At 51.4% G+C, this 25,284-nt stretch overlaps 1 protein-coding gene across 4 annotated transcripts in view; it reads right to left on the bottom strand.

Moving 5' to 3' along the window:
- BRWD1 (bromodomain and WD repeat domain containing 1) overlaps nt 1-25,284 on the bottom strand; it is a 2,464,655-nt gene that overhangs the window by 1,445,493 nt on the left and 993,878 nt on the right. The window lies entirely within an intron of this gene.

The raw sequence follows: 25,284 nt of genomic DNA, 5'->3' as shown, positions 1-25,284 counted from the left end.
TCCAATTTAGTTTCAAATTAAAGCAAATCTGTGATAAATAATTTCCACTGCCAATAAAACACTCCTTACACTAATAGGGAACACTTAAAGAATTAACACATTTTAGTGAAGGTGATATTTGGCAATACTGAGAGCGAAAGAAAAGTAGAATAGGATATATGATAGGATGTAGGAAACTGAAAATCCTTTGTTGTTGTAAGGGTCTGAGTAAAATGCTCTCACCGGACTTCATGTCTAGGTCTGGCATAGGCAATTTAACTCAGAGAAGGGTGGTCGTTGTGAGAAGTTGGCCTGATATATGATGCTCACTAGTTCTAGTGATCACCTTGTATCAGTCCAAACAACCCTTATGGTGATTGGTTGTAAGTCAACCTTATAGACCAGCTATCCTAATGGGAGCATGGACAAAGCAGTCTTAGGCTAAACTCTTTTGGCATGTGAAGCCAGTTGTTTTACCACAATATAACCCCTTGAATACCAGATGAAAGGACACCACACAGGTTGTTATGAAAATAAACAATATATTTATTAATAACAACACCTCTGAACTCTTTATGAGGTCAGAGGGCTAAGCACATGACAATCTCTTACGAAAAATACTACAAGTTGCACAAAATTACAATGGTGCCCAAGGGGCACGACAAACCATATACTAAGTAAGTGGAATGTGAAAGTCGATAATAGGAATGGAGCTGACCAGAGGCTGTTGGATCGATGGGACCACGCTACACTAACTTCAGGTAAGTAATAGGAGGCCCACGGAACGCGTGTGCAGAGTGTGAACTCACACGCGAGATGCGTAACAACGTCTATGGACAGTACAGTTCAAGTTAAAGGCGAGTACGGACAATGTTATGTTATGTTAAAATCAATTTGTAAAGCGCTCGTACGCCCGTGGGCTTCATGGCGCTATAGGAAGTATGAAGAGTCCGAACAACATAACACTAAGCTGACAGAGGTTAATGGTAGGCTTGAGAGAATAACCAGGTTTTTAATTCCTTGCGGAAGGTGAGCAAATCCTTACTCTGCCTAATCGGCAAGGGGATGGAGTTCCAAAATGAAGCTGCTAGATGGCGAAAGCAGCAGCCGCCCTGTCGCTTCCTTTTGAAGCGAGGCACCTCCAATAAAGATTTTTGAGCAGAGCGCAGGCTTCTAGTGGGAGTATATTTAGAAACCAGGCTGCAAATAAAGGCAGGGCCTTTATCTTGTGTGGCCTTGAAGGTGATACAGCCAGCTTTAAAGGCAATGCGTTGGGAAATCGGAAGCCAGTGTAGCATTTCTAGACCTGGTTTGATAGAAGACCATTTTGGCTGTTTTAGGATGAGTCTAGCCGCCTGGTTCTGGACTAGTTGAAGTCTCTTTGATAGGCCCACTGGGAGTCCCAGATAAACGCTATTGGAATAATCCAAGCGGGACATAACCAGGGCAATAGTGACCTGGATTAAGGCAGACTGGGTAAGTAAGTGAGCAATTTTTTTTATTTTCCTCATTTGGAAAAAGCTTGCGGAAACCACGGCACCCACCTGGGTTTTTAAGGACAGGTCCGTATGGAGCGTGATCCCTAGGCTCTTTACAGCAGTAGACTTTACAGGAGGGGTGCCCAGGTCTGCTGGCCAGTAGTTGACACTCCAGCTGGATAAACTATTCCCGGGCAAAAGTAGTTCTGTTTTGCCCGGGTTAAGTTTTAGATGGTTTTCATTCATCCAGCATTGGATGTGTCTCATGGTGTTCTGAAATCCTGACTAGGTAGGACTAAAACGACTGTGGAACTGGACACTAGGACAGTTAAACTACCCTTGAGCACCGAAATGCTCTTGTTACCTCACCCACAGTCCGCGGGTGCATAGGTGTCAAAGTGCGTCGGGTTCTCGCGTTGAAGTCAATGGAGCCTGAAAGAAAAGATGCTGCAGGCGACCACGAGGAAGATGTCCGGTGCAATCCAAGGGTGGATTGTTGAAGAAGGAGACCTGAAAGCAGAGGGGACAATGTTCACAGTCACTAGCCAGTGACTGGAGTGGAACCAGGAAGGAACCAGATGTCGTTGTCGCGATCAGGTGAAGAGTGGACGCTTGACTCTGCAGCCACGTGGACCAGGAGGTGTCTTCGACGACCAGGATGGAGGCACGAGCTGTCCCACGCAGGCTCTCGCTGTCGGCGGTGTTGGATCCGGAATCGGCGTCAACAGGCCTTGGCAAAGGCAACCAACGCGGTGAGTGAAGAAAGCGTCTGGTGCGGACTAGGAGAGTCCGGGGTGCCCCTCTTTTGGAAGGGAGCAAGGGCCAGTCTGGAGCAACCAGACCAGCAGCAAAGATTCAAAGGTTCGTCGTCTAGGAGGCCACTAGCCAGGCGGCAAGTGACCAGACAACGCGTCGAGCAGCAAACAAGCAGAAGGGCCCCACGCAGATCTCGTGGAGGCTGGAGGGCTGATCTTCGGTGCAGGAGCTGCTCGGGGCTGGGGCTTCCCAATCCCCAAAGCACTTGGTCGAGTTTACCTCGGGAGTCGTGCTGGAAGCGAAGTGTAGGTTCGTTCAAGATGGCCGGTCCCACGTGTCTCGTCGCACCCACGGGTCTCAGCTTTGCTGCAGATGGGAGTTGAGGTCGGAGAGGTCTGGGAATCCGGATCTCGTCGGGCTCTGAAGTCTGTATCCTCGAGGGAAGACGACAAAGTGAAGCCGCTGGACGCTTGATGGTGCCTGCAGTTGCAGGGTGGACACTCCTTGCCCACAAGGGAGATTCTTCAGTCTTCTGTGGAGCAGAACGTCGAAGGCCAGAGTTTCTTCTTGTTGAATAGTTCAGGATAATCTAATTTGGAATGGGACCAGCTCCTACCTTTATCCTCCTAAAGGGGGCTGCACTACTGACTAGGTCCCTCCCCTGGGTGGGACCAGGAAGCGGGGTGGTTACACCCCCTATCCTTTGTCCGGTTTCCCGCCAGAGCTGGGGCAGGGATGCCGCAGCAACTGGTTTGAACCGGTGTATGCACAGGACACCTTGTGTGCCCCAGTCATGTCTCATTCCTTTCAGGCCTATCCTCCCCAATACACAAAGTCCCGTCTGGGGTGGTGCTAGCACCTCCCAAGGCAGGAAACCCTTTGTCCAAGCCATCCTTGCTGGAAGGACTCCCAGCAGCAGGAGGTCAGACTTGTGTCTGTGGTGGCAGCATCCATTTTGTGATGCTGAGGCTCGAGTTAACTTTAACCGGGGTTCACAGTTACATACATGTCGTGTCCCTCTAGAAGGGTGAAATGCTACCCCCGTCGCCAGAATTGGCGAGGGGGTAGTATTCCAAATCGTATGACACCTTACTCGACATGTTTTGATAATGTTATACCAGAGTTAGCATTTAACCGCGAGGTTGATAATGCACTTAAGAGTATATGGTATAGCGTTATCATGGAACAGCTATTAGGACTTGGTTCCGCAAGCTGCAAACGGGCTCAGCTCATGCCAGAGCACCATCTCACATAATTCCAAGCACTCTGCCTTCAGGATTAATAAGGCCTTCCATAGGAGTGACTGATAGGAGTATATGTGTCCATTTTAGGGTTAGATATAGGTATACTATATCTACAGCAAAGGGTGTTTACACCACCTTGCCCCAGCTGTCAGGCAGCCAGTTGTGTCAGATTTAGATGGCCAGCCAGGGGTGGCATAATACATGCTTCAGCCCCTGGTAGGCCCTGGGTACACCTATGCCCTGGATACCTAAGGTATACTGTACAGGGACTGATAAGGTGGCCCAGTACCAATTGATAAATGCACCTAAAGTACATGGAGTCCATTTTAACAGAGAGAGCAGGAAGCCTGGGGTCCTGAATAGCAGGATCCCAGGCCAACTAAGTAAAAACCCAGCAAAACACCAGGCAAAAAGTTGGGGGTAACCATAGTCAGATAACCACCTTCCTACAGTCGTGAGTGAGTTGGAGGGTGGATATCTGTGCAATACGGTCTCTTAATCTCTGCTAGATAAGTGAAGTGCTAAGAAGTGCAATGTGGATAGGGTTGTCAGATTACGCATCAGCAGGAAACGTTTTCTCCTGCTATGGGCTTTTCGTTAACCTGTTTTTGTTCTATAACTAAATACTGATTCCTTATCTCCTTAATATCCCCAGGCACCAGACTGGATCTGGAAACTTTCATCGCTCATTGCACCAGCAGGTGGTACTATCTCTATCTCTGTATCAGACGCAGGACAGGTGTGAAGTCACTGAATTCCATACAGTGCCACCACAGCACCTCAATGTCTGTTCCTTGTCCATTTAGACGCAGAGACAAGGGGAACAACAGAGAGCATGGATGGGTTGTGAACTAACTAACTTGGAACCTTGTTAATATCATCCTTCAGAACAAGAAGTGTATAGGATCAGTGCGTAATCTTCAGGTAGAAAAGCTATCCCTTGGAAATCTATTTACCAAAGATAAGGAATATGCTACTTACCAGTATGCATCTGTTCTTGGCATGTAGGGCTGCTGACATTCATATCTGTGCATAGATCACCGCCTAGTGTTGGGTCCGGATGATTGCACATTGTTGTCCTGGAAGAGTAATCAAAGTATCATGAGATAGGTGGCTCCTCCCTTGGACTACAGTGCGCATGGGCATCCTCTCCATCCTCAGATTGTTTTTCACTATTGTGGCAGAGATGGAGTATAGTACAGTAAGAGATGTCCATGCAAAGAGTGAGTGCTGCAGCTGCGACAGGCATCGGGGAGGCGGGTGGGCGATATGAATGTCAACAGCCCTACATGCCAAGAACAGATGCATACTGGTAAGTAGCATATTCCGTTCGAGGCATGTGGGCTGCTGAATTCATATCTGTGCATAGAATGTATAGCAGTAGCTCCCCTAGCGGTGGCCGCCTGTGCCAGCTGCAGCAGTCTGAAAAAGAGTTTTGAGAACAGCCTGTCCTACAGCAGCTTGCTGTTTGGAATGTACATCTACGCAATAGTGTTTGGTAAATGTATGTATGGTTGACCATGTGGCTGCTCTACAAATTTCGTGTAAAGGATTATTTCCTAGGAAAGCCATGGATGCCCCTAGTTTGCGTGTAGAATGCGCCCTAGGGGGAACTGTTAAGGTGCGTTTTGCTTTTAAATAACATATTTTGAATGCACTTAACGATCCATCTGGCAATACCTGATTTTGAGATAGGGTTGCCTTTGTGTTGCGGTGAGAAAGCAACAAACAACTGTTTTGTCTTTCGAAATGCCTTTGTTCTATCTATATAGTATAGCAGAGCTCTCTTGACATCTATAGTATGCAATGCCCTTTCAGCTACTGTCTGTGGGTTTTGAAAGAACACCGGCAGTTCTATAGTTTGATTTATATGAAAATGGGATATCACTTTTGGCATGAATTTAGGGTTTGTTCTGAGAACTACTCTATTTGCATGTACTTGAATGAATGGCTCTTGAATAGTTAGGGCTTGTAGCTCACTAACTCTTCTAAGTGAAGTAATGGCAATTAGGAAAGCCACCTTCCAAGTTAGAAATTGTAGTTCGCATGAGTGTAGTGGTTCAAAAGGTGGTCCAATAAGTCTGGTTAAAACGATGTTTAGATTCCAGACAGGTAAAGGTGGGTGTTTTGGTGGAATTACTCGTTTGAGTCCTTCCATGAATGCCTTTATTGCTGGCACTCTAAACAGTGAAAGGTGTTTCCTGTTTTGGAGGTATGCTGCCAACGCAGCCAGATGTATCCTGATGGATGAGTAGGCTAAATTGCAACATTGTAAGTGCAGGAGATAGCAAATGATGTTTTGTGTAGAAGCATCTAATGGGTTTATGTTGTTGTTTCTGCAGTAAATGACGAAACGTTTCTACTTTGCTGCATAAAATGCCCTGGTAGTGGGTCTTCTTGCCTCTTTGATAATATTCATGCAGTCTGGAGGCAAGTTGAGGTATCCAAATCCTAGGATTTCAGGAGCCAGATCGCCAGGTTCAGCTGTTGCGGATCTGGGTGTTGGATTTCGCCACGGTTCTGAGTTAGAAGACTGGGTGTGAGTCGCAGTCTCTGATGAGGCACCACTGACAGTTCTAGGAACGTTGTGTATCATGGTTGCCTTGCCCACGTGGGATCAACTATGATTAGCGTCAGTGAATGTTGGCGCAGTTTGCGTGCCACTAGCGGGATTAATGGCGCTGGGGGAAAAGCGTACGCAAATTTGCCTGACCAGTTCATCCATATCGCATTGCCCTGCGACTGCCGATGTGGGAACCTGGCGGCAAAGTGCTGGCATTTTGCGTTTTCGCTTGTGGCAAACAGATCTATTTCCGGTTGTCCCCACTTCCGGAAGAATGGTTGGAGCACATTGGGGTGAATCTCCCATTCGTGCATTTGTTGACTGTGTCTGCTGAGCAGGTCGGCTATTTGATTGTCTTTTCCTGGGAGGTGTTCTGCCATGAGAAACATGTTCCTCTGAATGGGCCATTTCCAAACTCTTTGAGCCAGGTGCGACAGCTGTGGGGAGTGTGTCCCTCCTTGCCTTTGAATGTAATACATAGCCGTCATGTTGTCCGTCCGGATCAACACAGTTTTGTTGCATAAGTGTTTCTTGAACGCCTTTAGGGCTAGGAAGATCGCCATCAACTCTAGAAGATTGATGTGCATCTTTTTCTGTTGTATAGTCCATAGTCCCTGGACTGTGTAATGCAGGACATGGGCTCCCCAGCCTAGCAGGGATGTGTCCGCTGTTATCACTATTTGTGGGACAGGCGCTAGGAACAGTCGTCCTTTGCAAAGGTTAGGTGGATTCCACCAATGCAGAGAGTTGTATGCACGACTGGTCACCAACACTAGGACTTTTAATTGTCCTTGAGCCTGGTTCCACTGCCTTGCTAGGCACTCCTGTAGCAGACGCATGTGTAGTCTGGCATGAGGGACTATAAATATGCACGAGGCCATCATGCCTATTAGTTGCATAAACACTCGAGCTGGCAATGAGTGTTGTGGTCTGAACTTCTGGATCAACATCTGCATACTGTTGATCCGTGCTTCGTTGGGGTATGCCTTCGCCTCTAGAGTATCTATTGTCGCTCCCAGGTACTGTTGGATGTGGGAGGGTTGCAGGTGTGATTTTGGGTAGTTTAGCGAGAAGCCTAGACTGTGCAGGAGATGAATAGTTTTTGACATGTGGTTGGCACATTGCTGGGCCGATGGTGCATGTATTAGCCAATCGTCCAGATATGGGTACACATGAATGTGTTGTCTTCTGAGATATGCCGCCACTGTTGCTAGACATTTGGTGAACACCCGTGGAGCTGTTGTGACACCGAATGGTAGGACTTTGAACTGGTAGTGTTGTCCTTGATTAGTAAACCTCAGATACTTTCTGTGAGCAGGGTGTATTAGTATATGAAAGTATGCGTCTTTGAGGTCTAGGGTTGCCAGGAAGTCTCCCTGACGCAGCAATGGCAAGACTTGTTGCAGAGTGAGCATGTGGAACTGCTCTGACAAAATGTACAGGTTGAGGGGCCTGAGGTCCAATATTGGTCTGAGGGAACCGTCCTTTTTGGGAATGAGGAAGTATAGTGAGTATACTCCTGTTCCTTGATGTTGAAGTGGGACTGGCTCTATGGCCCCCTTTTGCAGCATACTGATGACCTCTTGCTGCAGTAATGTTATATGTTCCTGTAACATTGGACGGTGTATGGGTGGAATGTTGGGTGGTGTTGATGCGAGTTCTAGGCAATAGCCATGTTGGATAATTTGCCGAACCCATTTGTCTGTAGTGATGTTTAACCATAGTGGCAGGAATTGTTGTAGTCTTCCCCCGACCGGTGTTACAAAGGGCACTGAGCTTAATTCCGAACTGCAGGGCTTCGCATGCAGTAGTGGGAATGGGTGAGGTTCTGACTGCGAACCGTTCCCTAGCTATAATGGCCAGCCCACCTCCTCTTTTTCTTACTCTGTCCTGTCGATAGGCTTTATATCCGTTAGGAGCTGCGATTACTACGTCAGGGTCCGACGAATCGTCGGTCCATGTTAGCGATGGTGCCTCTTTGACTTCTTGTGCCTCTTACCTGAGGACTTCGAGCCCGAAGACCGATGAGGACTCCCGGAACTGTGGTGACTCGAGCCCCGCGACAGGTCCCTCGACCTCCTTTCGGACCGGGACCTTGAGCGGAGCGGACTGCCGAAGCTCGAGTCGCTTGCGGGACTGCTCCCGTCTAGCTTTAGACGTCAGGGCCCGGCAGTCAGGGCATGACTTGTCGTCGTGGTCCAGGCCTAGACAGTGCAGGCACCGGCGATGGGGGTCGGTAACCGACATCAGTCGGCGCAGGACTTGAACCTAGGCATCCCTACCGGCACCGTCTGAGTCGAGAGACTTCGAAAGTAGATCAAAAAGGATCGTAAAAAGTTAGTCAAAAATTGACTAGGGTACAACTTTTTCCGGATCTGTGCTTGCTGGCGCGGAAAAAAGAACTGACGTCAGCACGCGGAGGCGGTGTCTAAGTACTCCGACAACGTCATCACGGCTCCCACGGCGCCGATGACGGACGCGGAGTCGCGGACGACGCCTACCGTCGCGCATGGGTACTGCTACGCAAAAAAATTCCGGATCCAGTCTGACGCCTGGGGATATTCTACGGTAAGGAATCTATCACCAACGTGTCTCTTTCAGATCAGCACGGTCTGAGGGACTCACCCTTTGGAGGGGAGCCAGAGCACATCTGGAGCAACCAGGAAAGCTCACGAAACCTCGAGCTGCGGTGAAGAAAGCAGGCCTCTCAACTTCGGTGCAAAAGGTGCTCTGGGCAGGGGCTTCAAATACCCTAATGCACAACTTCGGGAAACTTTGGGAAGTAGGTGCACTTGCAAACTTGCAGGATGTAAAGGAGTTCCGGTCCCACGTCTCTCGTGAAAGCTACAGTTCTCAGCTTTGCTGGGGACTCGTGTCAGCCTCGGAGATGTCTGGAAGTCCGTGTCCTGTGACGCAGATTCTTCGGGATCCGGAGGGAGCCTCAAAAATGCAGACCGGCAAAATGCTTCTTTGGTGCCTGTTTGAACAGGGAGGTCACTCCTTGACCCCAAGGGAGATTTTATCCGTCTTCCAGTCTATATGAAATGTCAAAGGTCCAAGATTTCGTCTTCAGAGTTTCGTCCAGGGTAATCTAAAGTCCTAGGGACTGGGTTCCTACACTTACACTAAGTTTAGGGGTTGGACTAACTCTAGGGTCCCACCTATGGTAGGACATGGGAAGGAGGTGGTTACACCCCTTCTCCTTTGTCCAGTTTCGCGCCAGAGCAGGGGGCCGGTTTGAACTGGGAAATGCATGGAGCACCTTGTGTGCACCCATGCAGTGTCTGAAAAGCATTCACTGAATGCACACCACCCTGCCCCAATACACTAAAGGTGCTGGCACCTCCCTGGACAGGAAACCTATTGTCCAGGCCTACCCCGCCGGAGTTTCGTCCAGCAGCAGGAGGTCAGACTCATGTCTGTGGCAGCAGCATTCATTTTGTGATGCTGAGACTCTTTAAAACATTTACCGGGTGTACCAGTGTGTACTTGTCTTCTCCCTCTAGAAGGGTGGAATTCTACCCCCGCCGCCAGAATTGGCGGGGGGGTGGGGAGGAAACCAAACACGACATGTTTTGATGCAGCCAAACCAAAGTTAGCATTTACCGCAAAGTTATAATGCACTTAAGAGTATATGGTATGGCTTTATCATAGAACAGCTATAAGGAAGGGTTTCTGAAAGCTGCAGGGGGGCTCAGCTCATGCTTGGGCACCCTCTCACACGAAACCAAGCACTCTGCCTTCAGGAATGTCAAGGCATGCCATAGGAGGGACTTAAAGGTGTGTGTGAGTGTGAGTGTGAGTGTGGTGTGTGTGTGTGTGTGTGTGTGTGTGTGTGTGTGTGTGTGTGTATGTATATAGATAGATATATATATATATATAGATATAGATATAGGTATACTATATCTAAGTGAGGGGTGCTTCCACCACCTAACCCAGGCTGCAAGTACAGACCTGTGGTGCCATTTCGGAAGGCTTCCCAGGGGTGGCATAATACATGCTTCACCCCCTGGTAGGCCTCTGGGGTACCTATGCCCTTGGTACCTAAGGTACCATATACTAGGGTCTCACAAGGTAACTCAGTAACCAATCTGGTATGTACCTAAAGTACATGCAATCAATTTAGAGAGAGAACAGCTGGGCTGTGGTCCTGATTAGCAGGGCCAGAGCCAGACTAAAGTCGAAAAACCAGTGAAACACAGCAAAAAGTGGGGGTAACCATAGGAAGCAGACCCTACTCTCCTACAGTTCCCTTGCTTGGTCTCCAGCTGTTCCTGTGCAGTGTGGGTGTAGTGAACATGCAGGTGTATCAAGCTGAAACGAACCGTGATGCTTACAGGTGTGATAAACCCTGCATAATGAGACCGTAACAGAAGTTTGTGTAGTTGTAGCATTCCTTTTCTTTCCTATGAAGGTTACGACCACACAAACGTCTGTTACAGCAGTCCGGTTTGTCCAAGTGCAATACATTGTACCATATTACGTTTGTGACCATACTAACGCTTGACCATTGTCTTCATTTATCCACCAGGTTTCTGAATATGGAGTTTTGCGATTTCCAAGACAGTCTACAGTTATTTCCATCCACAAGTTGGTGTTCTCTGTTGGCAACGTCAGTCGTTGTTTGATGCTTTAATGTTGTTAATTCATGTTTTTCTAATAAAGTATTGTTTTTCCACTTCTGTTGACTACTAGACTTCATGACCTGGTGCACCTCCATTTCATTGACTACAATCTTGGATCTGGAGCACAGAGGCGTCACGCAACGGCTGGGGTTGGGGTTGGTTGTGCAGGAATACTACGAATTGGGACGAGCAGGTGGGTGCGGATACAGGGGCCATACGTTGCTTTTGTAGACATGAATCCAAGACGTGTGAGGAAGTTTAATAGGGCTGGCTGTGAGACTCCTCCGACTCTCGCAGTTGTTAGTTGGAAGATAGCAAAGGCCAACAGGTGCAGCACAGGCAGGAGCTTTATCTGCGTAAGGATGTTGATTGTCCGCTGTGTTGGTACTGTCAGCCTGTGGGCAAAGTGGCAGTGTGCACCAACTTGAGAATGGGGCGATAATTCTTTCGCCACTTTTGCTGATAACTTATCGATAAGTCCCAACTGTTGGGTTATAGGGTGACTCTAAAACAAACCCTTGTGTTCATTAGAACTTTGTTGTAGCTACATGCGAATCACAAGAAAAAAGATGTAAAAACAAGTAAAGTGGGCAGGGTACTAACACCCTGACCCCCTAGGCCTGCTCAGGGGATCCCACAAAAATGCCCAGGACCAAAAAACCTGACGAAAAAAAAAACAATGGGGTGTATTCTCAAGGAAGTACTGCTGAGTTATCAGCACTTTAGCGCAGCAAAAGAATTATCATCCCATTCTCATGGTGAAAACTGCAGATATCGCCAGTTTTCCAGTGATAGCTTCCGCAAAAAAACATCGCCACGAATGAGAGCAACAACTAACGCTAATGATATGCTGAGTAGGCGTTCCTGTGCAAAAAAAACACGAAAACATCACTTACTGATATTTACAATGACCAGCCAAATCTGCGATGCGTTCCAAAGGCACAAGTTACTACTTGTGTAACGATATATCTGTAAGAGACATTAGTTAGTATTAGATTCCTTACCTTAGAATATCCCCAGGCGTCAGACTGGATCCAGAAATTTTTGCGTAGCAGTACCCTTGCGCGTCGGTAGGCGTCGTCTGCGGCTCCGCGTCCGTCGTCGGCGTCGTGGGCGCCGTGATGACGTCGTCGGAGTACTTAGACGCCGCCTCCGCGTGCTGACGTCAGTTCTTAGACACAGCTTTTCCGCGCCAGAAACGCAGAGCCATGTTAAAAACCAACACTGGTGCCATTGAAACTAGGGCCCTAAAGGGGACAACCCTAACCCTAGATGTTGGTTCGCAGAACGGGGAGCATGGGTGGGTCGGTAAGGAATCTAATACTAACTAATGTCTCTTACAGATATATCGTTACACAAGTAGTAACTTGTGCATCTGAAAGAGACACGTTAGTATTAGATTCCTTACTTTAGAATAGATACCCAAGCAATACCAACCCCGGTGGTGGGTCTGCGAACCAATAATCACACCAGAAAGTCCCGGAGGACGGAACGGCCAAAGAAGCCATCCCTCCGGACTTGACTGTCCAGGCAGTAGTGTCTTGCAAACGTGTGCAGCGATGCCCACGTAGCTGCCTGACAGATGTCCTGTAAGGACACACCCCTGCCCAGGGCAGTGGTAGTCGCCGTCGCTCGGGTAGAATGAGCCCGCAATCCAACCGGGGGTTCCTTCCTAGCCAAGGAGTAGCATGCCTGGATACACAGGATGATCCACCGGGAGATGGTCCTCTTGTGCACCGCTTTCCCCTTCTTAGCGCCCACGTAACCAACAAAGAGTTGGTCATCCACCCGGAACTGGCGTGTGCGATCCAAGTAGAATGAGAGCGCACGTTTTGGGTCCAGACGGTGGAGCCGCTCTTCCTCTTTAGAGGGATGCGGTGGCGGGAAGAAGGTTGGCAAGGTGATAGACTGCCCGATGTGAAAGGCCGTGACAACCTTGGGCAGGAAAGAAGGTTTGGTACGAAGCACCACTTTGTCCGGATGGACGGAAAGGAAAGGTGGAGTACAAGAAAGGGCCTGGAGCTCACTCACTCTCCTGGCAGAGGTGATGGCAACCAGGAAAGCAGTCTTCAAAGTCAGAAGGCAAAGAGGACAGTTGTGAAGTGGCTCAAAGGGAGCGCACATCAGGAATGTTAAAACCAGGTTCAAGTCCCACTGAGGCATCACAAACGGAACAGGAGGAAACGTGTGAGTGATGCCCTTAAGAAATCTGTTTACAATAGGGGACTTGAACAAAGTAGGCTGATCAGGTAGCCTGAGAAAGGCTGAAAGGGCAGAAAGGTAGCCCTTGATAGTACCCAGAGCAGAGCCCTGCTGGGCAAGAGAAAGAAAGAAGAGAAGAACCTCAGAAAGAGGGGCAGAAAGAGGATCCACAGCCTTTGCTGTGCACCATGCCACAAACCTGTTCCACCTGCAGGCGTATACCGACTTTGTGGAGGGACGCCTGGCTGCCAGAATGATGTTACAGACTTCAGGAGGCAAGTCAAACGGCCTCAACTGTCGCCGCTCAATCTCCAAGCATGGAGGTGGAGACTGGACAGGTTTGGGTGGAGGACCGTCCCCTGCTGCTGCGACAGAAGGTCCTCCTGAAGAGGCAGACGAACCGGGGGATCGACTGACATACTGAGTAGCTCTGGATACCAGAACCTTCGAGCCCAGTCCGGGGCCACAAGGATGACTTGGGCCCAGTCGCGCTTGATCTTCTTCAGCACTCTGGGCAGAAGTGGTATAGGCGGAAAGGCGTACAACAGACCGCAACTCCACTCGCGACGAAAAGCGTCTCCGAGCGAGTGCCGCCTTGGAAATTCCAACGCGCAGAACTGATGACATTGCGCGTTCTCTTCGGTGGCGAATGGATCTAACCAAGGCTCTCCCCATCGCTGAAAGAGGCCTTGCGCCACATCCGAGTTCAGACGCCATTCGTGATCCATCATGCACCGACGGCTGAGCTCGTCCGCCCTGGCGTTCAGAGAACCTGCCAGGTGTTGAGCCACCAGGGTCACGCCCTGGCGTTCCAGCCATTGCCAAAGGCGAAGAGCCTCTTGACAAAGGATCCACGACCCCACCCCGCCTTGTTTGTTGCAGTACCACATGGCGGTGGTGTTGTCCGTGAACACCTGCACTACACTCCCCCGGACAGAGGGGAGGAATGCCTTCAGTGCTAGACGAATCGCCCTGAGCTCCAACAGGTTGATGTGGAGCCGGGTCTCCGCCGGAGACCAGAGGCCTCTGATCTCCGCCTCTCCCATGTGGCCTCCCCAGCCCTGGAGGGACGCGTCCGTCACAACTACGTGCTCCGGTTGGGGAAGGGAGAGGGATCTGCCGCTGACCCAATCGCGGTCCGTAAGCCACCACTGCAGCTGTCTCGCAGTGCCCTCCGAGATCAGGTCATGGTCGGATAGGTTGCCCTGATGCTGGGCCCACTGAAACTTCAGGTCCCACTGCAGAGCCCGCATCCGCCACCTGGCGTGATGCACCAGTAGGATGCAGGAGGCCATCAGCCCCAGAAGCCGCAGCGTCAACCTGACCGAAACCCGGGATAACGGCTGAAAGATGGGAATCAGAGCCTGAATATCCCGGACCCGCTGTTCGGGCGGATAAACCCGAAACCGCGCCGAGTCCAGAACCGCCCCGATGAAGAGGAGCTGCTGAGAGGGACACAGGTGTGACTTCGGCACATTGATGGAGAACCCCAGCTGGTGCAGGAGGTCTGCCGTCGTCTGGAGGTGGCTGACGACTGTCTGGGGCGAGCCCGCCTTTAACAACCAGTCGTCGAGGTAGGGGAAGACTGAAACCCCTAACCGGCGCAGATGAGCTGCGACCACCGCCATCACCTTCGTGAACACCCGTGGGGCGCTGGTAAGGCCGAAGGAGAGCACGGTAAACTGAAAGTGCTCGTGGCCCACCATGAACCGCAGGTAGCGCCGGTGAGCAGGCAGGACGGGGATATGAAAGTAAGCGTCCTGCAAGTCCAACGCTACCATCCAGTCTCCTGGGTCCAGGGCAGCCAGGACCTGAGCCAGTGTCAGCATCTTGAACTTCTCCTTCCGGAGGAAGCCGTTGACGTTCCATAGGTCCAAGATAGGGCGTAGGCCCCCTTTGCCCTTCTTGGGTACCAGAAAGTAGTGGGAGTAGCAACCACACACTACTTCTGGCCCAGGAACGCGCTCGATGGCCCCCTTGGCCAAGAGGGCCGTAACTTCCTCCTGCAGAAGTCGCAAGTGATCCCCCGATACCCGGTGGTTCTGCGGTGGCATGGCTGGAGGAGTCGCCTCGAAGGGGAGGTAGTAGCCCCTTCGGACGATTTGCAGCACCCACCTGTTTGACGTGACAGTGCGCCAGTGGAGGTGGTGATGGCGAACCCTGCCGCCCACTGGCGTCACATGGGCCTGAAAGCACGGACTAGGAGGGTTTAGAGGCGGATGCTGCGGGGGAAGGTGTGGACTGACCTCGCCGCTGCCCCCGACCACCTGGACGGCAGTTCCCACGGCCGCCACCGCGTTGGGTATTGCCCTGCGGTGCGTGGCTGGCGGCACGTGTGGGCGCACCCCTTCCGTGGCCACGAAAGGAGTGATAGGCAGCCGATTGCTGGCGCTGGCCCGAGAGGCCTAAGGACTTGGCCGTAGCCCTGGAGTCCTTAAAACGCTCAAGCGCATGGTCTGCCTTGTCGCCAAAGAGGCGACGGCCATCGAACGGCATGTCCATAAGCGTGTTCTGGACATCTGCCGAGAAGTTGGCGGACCTCAGCCAGGCGTGGCGTCTGACCGCCACCATCGTTGCCATCGCTCTACCCAGCGAGTCAGTGGTATCCAGCCCACACCGGATGGAATACTTAGCTGCATCCCGGCCCTCCACAAGGGCTTGGCCGAGTTTGGCCCGTACCACCAACGGACACTCTGGCAGCACTTCCGCGACCTTATCCCACACAGAGTGGGTGTAACGTCCCAAGAGGCAGGCGGTGTTAGAAGACCGCAGGCCGAGGCTAAGGGATGAGAAGATCTTCTTCCCATACTGGTCACACCTCTTGGATTCCCGGTCCGGGGGGCGGACGGGAATGCGGTCTGGGAATTGGAGGCCTGGATGACCAGGCTCTCGGGGGTAGGGTGGGAGGACAGGAAACATGGGTCGCCCGGGGCTGGGCGGTGGCGTCTGGCCACGTTCCTATCTACGGGCAAACCCGTAGCGGGCTTGGACCAAGTGCTCAGAAGAACGTCGGTCAAGGCCTCATTAAAGGGCAGCAGAGGCTCGGCCGAGCTTGACTGCAGTTTAAGGACCTCAGTGAGGAGGTTAGTCCTCACGGCCGCGACGGGGAGCTCAAGGCCCAAGGCCTTGGCAGCCCTCATCAGCACCACACTATAAGTTGCCCCCTCCTCCGATGCCACGGAAGGAGGGGAGACAAAACCAGTGTCTGGAGAGGTGTCCAGGCCACTGGCCTCCCCAAGGTCTCCTGTCCAGTCCTCATGAGAATGACACTCCCTGGTCAGAGGGTCCTCAGACCCCTCCCAGTCCTCTACATCACCCATCTCCTGAAATTCAGGGTTCTCATCTAATGGGGCCTGCTCGTAGAGAGGGAACTCTCCAACCGGCGTCTGGAGCGGCGCCCATCGGGGCCGTCCCGACGCCGGAACAGGAACGAAGGTGGGACCGGGGACGGCGCCGCCCGAGGCCGGCGCCGGAGGCGACACCTGAGGGTCCGACGCCGGGGAGGTCGTCCGATCCACCGGCGACGAACCAGATCCCGAAGGAGGACCAGCGGCATCCTGCGGCGCCGGGCCCGAAGGCGCCGGCGGCGTCGGAACAACTGGGCCCCTCGGCGTCGGGATAACGGGGACCTGCGGCGCCGGGCCCGAAGGCGTCGGGGCCAAAGCACCCGACGGCGTCGGGGCCGGAGCCGCCGACCCGCTATGGCCCCCAGACGGGTCCGCTGGGCCCGAAGGCGACGCGGAGCCCGTCGGAGGAGAGAGTTTCCTCATGGCCATGAGGAAGCGCTCGACCTCCTCCGGCGACGCGTTCAGCCCAGGGACTGGAGGGTGTGGAGCTGTACGCGGCGCCCGCGACCCCGACGGAGCCGCGTGGGCGGTGTCACCCGATCCCCCGGCCGCATCGCGCGAGCGTCGGGGGGAGTCCGAGGAGCGATGACGCCGCTTGGATTTCTTGTGCCTCTTACCCGACGACGACTTCGACCCGGAGGAGTGCGGCCCACTCTCGGAGCTGTGATGGCTCCGAGCCCGCGACCTGTCCCCCGACCTCCCATGGGATCGGGACCTCTCACGGCGCGGGGCCTACTGCCGGAGTTCGAGGCGCCTACGGGACCGCTCCCGCCTGGCTTTCGAAGAGAGGGCCCGGCAGTCGGAGCAGGCCTTGTCGTCGTGGTCGACGCCCAAACACGACAAACAGACGCGGTGAGGATCCGTGACCGACATCAGCCGGTCGCAATCGTCACAAGGTTTGAAGCCGGGCATCCCTAAGGCACCGTGTCGGAGTCGAGAGACTCGAAATAGGATCAAAAGGGATCAAAAAAGTTAGTCAAAAAGTGACTAGGGTTACTGCTTTTTCCAGATCTGCGCTTGCTGGCGCGGAAAAAAGAAGAACTGACGTCAGCACGCGGAGGCGGCGTCTAAGTACTCCGACGACGTCATCACGGCGCCCACGACGCCGACGACGGACGCGGAGCCGCAGACGACACCTACCGACGCGCAAGGGTACTGCTACGCAAAAAATTCCGGATCCAGTCTGACGCCTGGGGATATTCTAAGGTAAGGAATCTAATACTAACGTGTCTCTTTCAGATACAAGCGATAAGCTTTGTTACCAGTAAGAATTTAACATCTGTCTTTTACTAGTGTAAAGAAGGACTACCTACAGTATGAAAGGGAGCCCACCCAGAGTCACATCTGAAGACCAACACGTCATAGAGCTACTGTTCATGCAGCTCCAACACCCAAGAAGGCCATATTACCCACCGCCAACACCCCCAGGGCCTCCACCCTGGAACAACCCCCCCACTACCACCGAGGCAGCGCAGAACAGAACGGACCTTTTCAAAACGGCATGGTTCCTCACCCACACAACAGCTGAATGTTGGGTGACGTGGGAACCAAGTATGTGTGAAGTAGGCAAGTCACCCATCATTAAAGCACACAATGCCAAGTGTAGCGGTGATGTGCTGGACAGACCGTACTATGCAGAGCACAGACCTCTCCATGTGTACATATACTTCTGGCGCTTGTACTGTTTTGGACAGTGGACGCAACCATGTTACCCCTGCAGTGGGGAAGATCTCGGTCATGTAGCTGTGTCGTCCCCTCCTGTAAGCGAAAGCAGAGTGGGCTGGTCCAATGTACACCACTCCAGCGTAGGAGTGTGAATAAACAGGCCGGGGCTCTGGGCGTGGTTCACTTCTGGGAAGGTCATCGCGCCTGCCAGAGCGGCGGCCCTCACCTTGCCACGAGGCTGCCGCCGTGACCGCCAGCCTCCTAGACACAGGCCCCCTGTGAACCCAGCGGCACAGCACCGCAGAGTTATGTCTGTACAGACTACTGCCTTCGATGTACACTGCGGACAACAGGGCTCACAATTCAGATCGAGTCGCGATTGCAGATGACAAAGTCCAGTAGGCAACAGACATTGCTCCCAGTGCAGCCCACCAGCACCACGCATCATCGCTGGCTGCACACACGCTGAATGCTTCCGATGCCACTAACTCAGTGCACCACAAGTCACCGCCACGTGGCCTTACTGAGGCAGAATTCATTAGGCAAAAGACATTGCTCCCAGTGCGGCCCTCCCGAACCACGTATCATCACTGGCTGCACACACGCTGAGCGCCACTGTTGCCACTAACTCAGTGCACCAGAAGTCAACACCACGTGGTTGTGGGCTCTTGCTAACTGCTGCCTCCGGCCTACACTGCGGTAAGCAGGTCTCACACATATCTAATCCAATCCTGACATGCAAGGACACGCCATCATCGGTGGCTGCACACACGCTGAGCTCTTCAGGTGCCACTAACTCTGTGCAGCACAACACATGGCCCCTTTAAGATTGACTGTCGTGCTGTAGACACTGGACGCAACAATGTCACCTCAGGCAGCAGGAATATATCCAGAAGGGATATTAACAATTTCTTCACATGAGCACGCTCATCTCTGTTGCCCCTACCTCAGTGCACCACATGTGCGTGTGATCCGATGATCACTGTTGTAGTTGTTGCCAGCACCAACCAATCTCTGAGGGATGGCTTACACTCACTGCACACGCATCCAGCACTGGCGTCACTGTACATGTGACCCTGTTAATATAAAGAAGCGAGGAACACGTGCCCGTAGCCAGTTTCACTAGCTACCTAACTGTGTCCATGTGTTCATTATATATGCATGATGGCCTGGGCCCTACCACATTACATTGTGCTGTTGACTGTGCACGCAACCATGTTACCTCAGGCAGTGGGGAAGACCTTGGCTATGTAACTTTGTCTGGGTCATTCTACGAGTACATGGGTAGAGACTGGGTGATTAGAGTACTGCAAGGAGAGTGTAAGGTGAATTTATAAGTGCTTGAGGGTTTGGCGGAGTGATTGGATAAGTACATATGTTGGCGGAGCCTAACCCCGGAGCACGAGCTTGGCTCTAATTGGCTGCCAACCAGTGGCAACCCCGGTGGAGTGTTAGGATTGCAAACCAAGCCTCGGGAGAGCCAACGTTACGCACAGAGCGTGAGTAGGCACCTCGCCGGTTCCTGAGGCACCTGACTTCTTTGCTACGGAATCCCCACAGTCTGCTCTAGGATCCTGGGTTCCCGCCCACTAAAATCTGGGCCACTGGCTAGCAGGAACACCACATGGATGCCTGGAAAACCGAGTCAGGAGCTTGGAATTCTCATTGCGGTATACTGCATTCTCATTTAGTGGATACCCTCCCAGGTCATTGATCTCTGGATCAAGGAAGTCTAACTTGGATCCCTGGAGTCCCGTCCACTGGATCCCCTAAAGCGAGTTGCTGGGTCCGAAGGCCCAGAATCTTGTCTGCAAAATATTCCAAGCCCCACAGCTGGATCATTGACATAAGGCAGATAGAATCTACGGAATTCTGTTAGCGTAAGCGGAGTCGGTAGAGCCGGCGTACGCCAGTTATGGGCACAACTAGAGCCAAATTTCGAGGGAGGCTGATAAAAATTCCGGGGGTGGCTAATTCTTCCAGGCATAGGTAGAGTGGAGATGAAGGTGCTCTAAGAAGGGGTGAAAACACAACAAAGCATCATTAACAGGTAAATGGTATTTTAAAGACTTGTGAAGAACTCAGGTGCTGCGCACCCAGCACGTTCACACTAGGGGGTCGCGCTGAGAGCCGCAAACCCAGCACTTTCACACAAGAGGGCCGTGCCGAGTACCCCATACCCGGGGAATGCCCAATTCTTGAATGTTTTTATTTATAATTAGGAAGGGGGGGCCGTGTGGTTCCCTCTTCCCTTGTCCAATTCTGGCCCCGGGGACCTCATCCCCCGGGGCATGGCCTCTTCGTTGGAGACAGTGGGGGAGCCCCAATGCCCCCACGGTCCCACCGGCTCCCCGCCTCCTGCGGGAACTGGCATTGCTTTTGGGAAAGGGGAGCTGCTAACATGCAGCTCCTGTTGTACAAAAGCAATCCTGCTGTGCTTCATTGAAGCGAGAGCAGGATTTCCTGCTCTCGTTTCAATGAAGCAAAGCAGGGTTTACTATGACAGGGTGGGAGACGTGCTTCACCCTGACATAGCAAACAACAATGTCCCGGTGTGGGCTCCTCTGGACATTGCAGGTGCCGGCCCTGGCGGTCACTAGGGCCATAAAGGTCTCGAAGAGGGGGCTGCGCTGCACACCTACCCCTAATTTCAAAGCCCCTGCATATTTAATTAAACCGGGGCTTGGGGGGGCCTCCCAGGCCCCACAATAATTCCAAAACAAGCCCCGGCGAGGTAGCGGTCCCCGGGCTGCGGAAGGGCCATGTGCCCTCCCACACCTAATTTACATAGCCCAGGGGAGGTGGCTGTCACCGGGGCTGCGGAGGCCCCGCAGGCCCCCGCAATATAATTATAGGATTGCCCCCGGAATCTGGCCCACGCGGGGGCTCATTTAAATGAAGTGGGGGGAGTCCCGCTTCATGTTTTTTGTTGTTGATTTTTTCGTCCGTATTCGTGTACCCAGCACGCATTCAGACGTTCAAAAAAAAAAAAAAACGTCCTTGTGGGACCCCCTGAGCAGGCCTAGGGGGTCAGGGGGTTTCTACCCTGTCCCCTTTTCTTCTTTCCTCTTCTTTTTTCGACTGATTTCTTGGGAAATCGTGTCTACCGAGTCACAACATGGCTGCCAACACTTCCTGGTTTGGAGTGTTGGCAGCCAATCACAGTGAAGCTTGTGGCAGGTAGCTAATCACAGTGAAGCTCGTGGCAGCCAATCACAGTTAAGCGTGTGGTCGGGAGCGTGTGCGATGTCACCGCTGCCCCAGAAAACCAAAACTTTTATTTTTTTAATTTCTCAGAACTACTGAGCGGATTTACACCATTTAAAAAAAAAAAGTTGCTTTCAGAAACAAGCTCTACTTTTTTGCCCAATTTGGTGTAATCCCCTTAAGCAGTTCGGGCTGTAGCCTGTATTAAAATTTCCTATGGAAATGAACATGGAGAAAACTTTTTGGGACCCCCCTTGTTTTTCAACCCCCCCCCCCCCCTCCCCTCGACGAATCATCCTCAAACTTTCAGGATAGGAGCCGACTTGGATAGACCTTTTTTTTGGAGCATTCCACGAAGATTCGTCAAACAACGCCAGAGTTATTAGCAAATCAAAAAATGCTTTTCTATGGAAAGTAGGTTCAAACTATACCTACCTACTGGCGACCGTATACATATATATATATATATATATATATATATATCCACGAAAAAACTCCTTGCATCCAGACACGAAAAACCAGGAGACAGACCACAGGACCAGATGTTAAGTTTCTTCTTTTATTTGATCAAGTTGTGCGAGAGTGCATAACGCGTTTCGGGCTCCCAGAGCCCTTGTTCACATGCCATTATATATATATAATTTGCAACTGAAGGAATGAAAGAATAAAATTGTTGCAGAAAAGTACAGAAGTGTGTCCCGTTTTTCCTTCTGGCTGGCTGGAATAGGAATATATATCCGAACCACAATCCTGATTAAATCCAGTCCAACGGACATCAGGTACGGATCACATTGTGCTTGGAAATGAATGTGCTTTATAGCAGACAATTCACAGCATGACGCGGTCAGGGCATAATAACAACATGAGGAGAGTGAGTGAGTGAGTGAGTGAGTGAGTGAGTGAGTGTGTGTGTGTGTGTTTTCCAAACAAGCAGCACAGAGCACTCACAGGGTCTCAATACAACATTTTATTGCAAGCAGACGCGTAACTGAGCAATGCCTGTATTAAAATTACATGAGTATTTCATGTGTTTTAAAAGTCACAAACAGCTCCTATTGGAGGACTCAAAATGCAGCTAAGAAAACAGGACTTCGGCCTTCCATGTCCCGATACTTTATTTGTGGCTGCCATCACTATGCGATTCATTTCAGCTTTACTCCAAATGACAGAACCGACGTTTCAACATCCCATTTAAATAAAAGTAATGTGTCAATAAATCATTTAACCTTGAACCGTTAGAAACGTCAAAGTACAGAATATAAATTATTCATGCACATGGCCATATCAGTCCAGTCCTCTCAGAACATTTCTGCCCTGAATAGGCTACCACTCATCCCCCACGGAGCTGTGTTTCTTCTTCAACAATGCTCGTGGCTGGAAATGTTCGGCATTTTGCTGTGAGTCCACCCTCACATTATACGGACACAAACGGACACAGACACACGGGGACACAGACACGGACACAGACACGGACACGGACACAGACACACACAGACACAGAAACACACACACAGACACAGAGACACACAGACACAGACACACACACACAGACACAGAGACACACACACAGACACAGAGACACACACACAGACGCACACACACAGACGCACACACACAGACACACACACAGACACACAGACACACACAGACACACACACAGACACACAGACACACACAGACACACACACACACAGACACACAGACAGACACACACACACAGACACACAGACAGACACACACAGACACAGACAGACACACACAGACACAGACAGACACAGACAGACACAGACAGACACAGACAGACAGACACACACACACAGACACACAGACAGACACACACACCGACACACACACAGACACACACACAGACACAGACACACACACAGACACACACACAGACACACACAGACACACACACAGACACACACACAGACACACAGACACACACACAGACACACACACAGTTTTTTAAAAGTCTCTGGGATCCTACACGTGTGGAACAAATTCAATGTTGATGAGGAGGCGAATGTGTGTAATTCCTTTCCTCAATAGCACTTCATATGGAGTCTTTAGACACTTTTTGTGGGACTCTCAAAAATCCACAGTTAAAGCTGCATAATGTCACCAGGTGCTGGTGGAGCGTCATACTACAAAATGTGTTGGATGCAACTGGATGCCTAGGAAAGGGATGACATAAGAAATCTGCAGGTCGGCATATCTGGTAGAAAATGCCATTCTGTGGATATGCATGATGCAGAATTAAAGGTTTTAGCTTGAAGTTCTTGATGTGTATAGATAAATTCAAGTTGTCAAGGGTGTTGCATTCCGATAGTAGGCTTCTATGTCCACCTCCAGAGATTGCAGCCATACTAGCCCCCCTGTGATTGCCACCTTACCAGCCCATCATAGAGAAAAGGCTGTATGTGGACTCCCAGCAGGTGAAAATGGGTATCCACCAAAACGTTTTGAACAGTGGTCAAGTGGAAGGCAGAAACGCCCCCAGCATCTTGACAGATGCACCCCTGTCTTGCATGCCACAGTTGCATGAATAGCAGTAACTCTGATAATGAACTTTGCTCATGGGTGGACATGGATCATGCATTTGCACCATGTCCAAGATACGGCTCATGGTAATGCGGTCTTGATGAACTGAAAGGGGCGCACTAAGTGCTACCTTCGTGATGGCGGTAGTCTGCAGGTGGGACACAATCGCCTTTGGCAAGCCCACCTTCAACAGCCGGTCATCGCGATAAGGGGAATACTGGCAACCCTGATCTCCACAGATGAGCTGCAACGACCGCCATTACCTTAGATAACATTCGAAGGGCACTGGTGAGGCCAAAGGGAAGCCCCGCTAACTGAAAATGCTCGTAGCCTACAGTGAAGAGACGTAACAACTGTGGGCAGGCAGGACGGGATATGTAAGAATGCATCCCACAAGTCCAATGCTACAATCCAATCTCCCAGGTCGAGGGCAGACAGGACCTGAGTTAGCATGTGCATTCCGAACTTCTTCTTGAGGATGAAATTCAAAGGGTGTAGGTCTAGGATATGAAGAAGGCCTCCATCCTTTTGGGCACCAGAAAGTAGCGGAAATAACCACCATGCCATACTTCTGTCGCTGGCACCCTCTCAATGGCTCGCTTGGCCAAGAGAGCTGTCACATCCAAGCGTGGAGGAGATGGGCGATCTTCCGTCAGCCTGAGCAAGTTGGTGGTGAAAGGGGAGGGGGGCGCAGTAGCCCTTTTGGACAATCTGCAAAACCCACCTGTCTGATATTATGGAGTGCCAGTGGGGCAGGTGATGGCGAATCCTGCCATCGACTGGCTGCCTATGATAGTAAGAGCAAAAAACAAATGGACAGAATGCTGCACAATGCCAAAAGATCATCCCAGTACAGAGATTTGAGCCTAAATTAATCGTTGTTTTGCTCCCCGTGCCTTCCAAGTTCAGACCCAGCCATATGCAAATCAGTCTTGACCCTGTGCCCCATGAGATCAGCACAGCCCGAACTGCCAGGCCAGGTCATCCGTGGACTGGAAACAAGCATCCTGGGACAGATTTCGTGACATCACCCCTCACCAGTGGCATGAAGAGCACGGGTCCCACGTCTGGGCATCCCCGTTCCACTCGGGGTAACAAAAGCAAAAAGAACAATTGGACAGAATGCTGCACAATGTCAAACATTTATCCCAGTTGGGTCTGAACTGAGGTAGCGAAGTGAGCTAAAGAATGATGATGGATTCAACCCAGATCTGTGACTGGTGATGAGTGTCTGTAAAGTTTCAGCGCTCCGTCCATCATCTCCTTGTGTTTGCTTTGTTTGCCCTAGGTTGGCAGCATATGGCCAGACGTGGGTCCCTTGCTCACTTTACCACTGGATTCAAGCTAGCCTGGCCGATGAGGGGTGTTACCCAGAAACCGGTCCCAGGATGCTTGTTTCTGGTTCAGGTAAGACCTGGCTTGGCAATTCAGGCTGGACTGTTCCCATGAGGCACTGGGTCAAGACTGATTTGCATATAGCTGGGTCTGAATTGAAGTGGCGACGTGAGCTAAAGAACGATGATGGATTCAACCCAGATCTGTGACTGAGTGTGTCTGAAAAGTTTCAGCACTCCGCCCATCATCTACTTGTGTTTGCGATGATAGTAAGAGGGCAGATTAGGAAGGTTTGGAGGCTGCCAGGGGGTGGTGGACTGACACGACCGCTGGTTGCCC

The sequence above is a fragment of the Lissotriton helveticus genome, chromosome 8 (genome assembly GCF_964261635.1).
Source record: "Lissotriton helveticus chromosome 8, aLisHel1.1, whole genome shotgun sequence".
In the NCBI taxonomy this organism is placed as follows: domain Eukaryota; kingdom Metazoa; phylum Chordata; class Amphibia; order Caudata; family Salamandridae; genus Lissotriton; species Lissotriton helveticus.
This window is presented reverse-complemented; position numbering and strand designations above follow the sequence as displayed.